Source organism: Echinops telfairi, unplaced genomic scaffold (genome assembly GCF_000313985.2).
Source record: "Echinops telfairi isolate 266 unplaced genomic scaffold, ASM31398v2 ScPeMD7_7453;HRSCAF=8491, whole genome shotgun sequence".
Lineage (NCBI taxonomy): Eukaryota > Metazoa > Chordata > Mammalia > Afrosoricida > Tenrecidae > Echinops > Echinops telfairi.
The window spans coordinates 1,975,110-1,979,539 of NW_022111353.1; the positions used below are offsets into that span (position 1 = coordinate 1,975,110).

Genomic DNA, 4,430 nt, shown 5'->3' on the forward strand with positions numbered 1-4,430 from the left:
GGGGGGAGGATAAATAAAAGTGTTTCCAATTTGCTTTCCACTGTACACACACACCCATATCCACACACATACATACACACACTCACACACAAAATTCCCAACCCAAAACAAACAAAATCAACAATCAAACCCTGAAGTACTCTCAAACTGCACCAAGACTTGGCAGTTTGACCAAAATATTAGATCCTGGGAGGAAGTGCAAAATGCAAATCAAATGACCAAAAATGCTGAACAAACAACATTATTAATATACAAAATACTTTTATTAGTGATCTAGGAACAGGTGATGTTCTCTCTGGCTGTAAAACTTTGGAACCACATAGCTGAGCTTCTAAATCTAGTCCATGCCACCCTCCAAAAATCAGGAAGTATTTTAATTAGTTTAATTCTTTGATGCCCCATCAAAATTTTCTACGAGATCTGGAACATCATCATCTTCCTCATCAATGTCTTCTGTCTTTGGGGTTTGCTATCCAACACTTGCCTTGGGAACTGTTCAGCTGTTCAGCTCATTTCTTAAGACTTGTGAAGCTGTCAGCAACAAGCTGACTTAACATTCAGGAAACATTGTGTGCATGGTTTGGGTCTGCATGAGAGGGGAGCTTATACCTTAGGATAGTTGAAATGAAATGAATGGTGTTCCATCCCTTTAATCATGGTTATCTCTTCAATACTAGCTATATTATTCCCAGCCAATTTTTAAAGAGATCTTTGAAGCTTTTTGTCATCAACTGTAGCTGTTCTATGTACCACCTTCATAGTTCTGTGAGCTGTACCCTTGTTCCCTATCTGGACCTGAGCCTAGAGTTCCGCTAACTTTTCTTGATTCATGCTGATAGTAAATCTGAAGCAGGGAGCATCCCTCAAACACCAGGACACAGCAAGAGCAAGAAGGCTACCTTCATGGAAAAAGAGAAGGCCAAAATAGGGCATTAAAAATAATCATTTTCTTGGGCGCTCATATAACTCTTATCACAATCCATACATGCATCCATTGCATCAAGCACATTTATACATCTGTTGCCATCATCATTTTCAAAACATTTTCTTTCTACTTGAGCCCTTGGTATCAGCTCCTAATCACCTCCAATCCCCAATCCACCCTCATTCATTAACCCTTGAGAATTTATAAACTATTATTATTTTAATGGCTTACCCCAACCACTGTCTCCCTTTATCCATTTTCAGTTGTTTGCATTATGCGTATGTCATGGGGCACTTTTAATGTTTACTTTATGAAAAGTGTTTTTCTGACATTACAATATCTTGATCTATCATTTTCCTTCCTGTATTTTCTCTGATGTTTAAGCAATCTATCTGTGATATCTGGTGCAGAAAGGACCTCACATATCTTATAATTTGCTCTGAAGGTCAGTGAACTATAAGAATAGAAGAAATATTAAATGATGCCATCCCATGGTTTATTCATCCAACATGTGCTCTTTGATCACCACACAAAGAAAAATATTCCTGGGAAGATGAGATTTGAACTCCACAGAAAGTTTCTGTAATGTAAACAGCTTACAACTTTCTTGTGTGGAATCCTAATTTTCATTTAAACATTTTATATCTTCTACTAACTTTTAAATTTCAGTATTTATGAATCAAATGGCAACGGGTTTTATCATATCCGCTCAAACTCTGTGATTTATTGTCTTTCCATGATTCAGAAAATTTCCCTTCAGTAGTCCAAAAACACTCACCGGAGCACATCCAGGAACTTCCCCACCCTAAGCTTAGGTAGACCTTGTCAGTGTGAGGAGCCACTAAGCAGGAGGTTCTGCGATGTCCATGAGTCACACATGCTCTGTAACACCTGCTCTGTGGAGAGAAGAAAATAAAGCCCTATTAATCTTCCTTTGGCCACAGGAGGTAAGGCGACAGTGTTCCTCTGACAGGAGCAGAGAGATCCCAGGGTGCTTTGGGCATTTGGGATTCCTTGTAAATACATTGAAGTCAAATTGAACAATTACATGGAGTTTCCTGTGAAATGTATTTCTGTTGAGCTGAACTAATGATCAGATTTCATTACTGGCAATTTTAGCTTATTGGTGTTCACTAGCAAAATTATTGAGAAGTATTATAAACTGTCATTTAGATTCAGGAACTCCCAACAAATAATGGTAATCTCTGTAGGTCAAAATGTTCATTGCAAAGTAAATGCATGTTTACATCAATAGTGTCTATCTTTTGGATTCCTTACAAAGCCAAGATAACCTGCACTGAGTGATTCTTAGGTTTGTAATGTAGATAACTCATAGAATCTCATATAATTAGATTCATATAATCTTAGAATTGGAAGACTTTTAAGAAATCATATTGATTAATGTCTACTCAAATTAAAAGTTCATTTTCCCTCATCTATGTAGGCAATTTATCATCTATTTCCTGTTTGAATGCTTAATGAAAGATTTTGGTTGAAAGATGAAAAATGATGCAAGAGCCACTTATCACAGCATGTCATATGATTAAGATCAATATTCTTGGAAACTCCATGCAAGACTACAAGGACCCTGAGAATCTTAAATATGTGCTTCATAGACTTTTTCAAGCAAAAAATAAAAATTGCTTCAAAGACCAGAGTGTGCCTTTAATAGAGTCTATGAAAAGCACTGAAGTTGTGCCCTTGTCCGAACATCAGACATCTATCAGTAAACAATTTTTACCATAAAATCAATTAAAAATACAAAGTAAGTGTGGTAGTTACATATTTTCATGTCAACTTGAAGATATGTAAAAATGTAGGAGTGGTATTGAATCTGTCAATCAGGTCATAGACTGTTGGTGCTTCCTTGTGGACATGGCCTTCTCTTAAGGATGCTCCTGAGAACATCTCCCCTTTCTCCCTGTCTTCACCTTCCTGTTAGTGAGCCACACTGGGACTTGCCAGAGCCCTGTGATGTGACCACTTCCATTGGACCCACAAGACTTTGCACCCATTGACGGGTGATCTTCCTGCATTCTGCATCATTGCATGTGGCTGCAAGAGTGTGAAAAGGGACTTTTGAACTAGTATTGGACTTATGGACTTGAGTTGGACTGGGCTTGGATGTTTTGTTGATATATATTCACTTTTTGTATACTGACCTCTCTTATGTATATGTGAGTGTCTCTGGATTTGTTTCTCTAGTCAATCCAGCCTGACACACCAAGCTTATATTTTTACTTTTACTTAACAGAGCATGGCACAATTGAAAAATACAACTGCACATTTCTTGCTTTCACTGACAAAAATTGGTCTATGGTGTGCTTGCTCAATGTAATTTTTCCTAATTCCTTCTCTTTCTGTATTCAGCAGAGCAAGGACACACAGTATTCCTTGACCCTGGGAGGCTCTCAGGTATGACAGTACTGGTTTTAACTTGCAGAGTGATCTCTGACAGCAGGCAATGGAAATTGTGATGGGTAGTGGAAACTGCTCAACAGCACACCTCTTCAAGTGGTGCTCAGGGCACAGTGCTCCCCCTCCTGCACCTCAGGTGTGCCTCTGTTTATGACATGCAAAGGTTTTGCCTCATCATATCCTTTTACTTTTATATATTGCTATGTTAGGATTTATTTACCCATTTGTATGCCTGTTTCACCAGTTTTATTGGCATATACTTAGCATACTCTTCAATCTAATGGTTTAAATCTATTAAAAAGAGTTGTGCAATGATCATCACAATCAATTTTGAACATTTTCTTCATTCTTGATGTTAGGTCAAAGCCTGAGAGGAGACTGTTTCAAAGAAAGTTGTGGAGTAAACTCCAACGAGGTCATATAAAATCTTTATACAAGAGGACTTCTAAGCATTTATGGAAAATTTCCATTCTCTTTTCATGTTGTTTTCCAAGAACTTTTTCAACACCCCTCATTACTTTTAAAGAGAATTTTACCATCACTTTTTATTCCATGAGCCTGACTGTAAAGGACAGAATTAGACAATGGGTTCTGAGGAGATTTGAGACAGTCGCTGTGTGACTGTTCTATGTCTTCAGTTGTCTTTTTTAGGAATGGGATTGTCTATTGCAATCATCCTATGTTTACTTTACCATTGTGTGTTTAGTGTTCAATGAAGAGACAATTTGACTACTTAGCAGCTAAAAGTTGTACAGTTCTTAAAGGAACTATACTTCAGGAATTATATGCAGGAAACCCATTTGAACCTTGACGTGATGAAAAGACCTACACCTTGAATTGTTGCTGTAATGTGATGAAATGTTAGGAATACTAGCAGGAGAAATTAGTGTATTTTATTTGAGGGGCCAGTGTAAACTATTTGAGGCAGGTGGTGGGACTGTGCTGGATTAAGAATGTGCACAAAGTCAATGTCCTCTTCTCCATGAGAGAAAACCACTTGTTGTTGAGCTGACTCCAAGGCCTACTGATTCTGAGTGTGTTAGATCAGAATCGTCCTCCATAGGATCTTCAATGGCTGATTCTTCTT

The 4,430-nt window shown here is 37.8% G+C and overlaps 1 pseudogene; it reads right to left on the reverse strand.

The window, feature by feature from the left end:
- Positions 1-382: 382 nt before the first annotated feature.
- LOC101650315 lies at positions 383-831 on the reverse strand (annotated as a pseudogene).
- Positions 832-4,430: the final 3,599 nt, after the last annotated feature.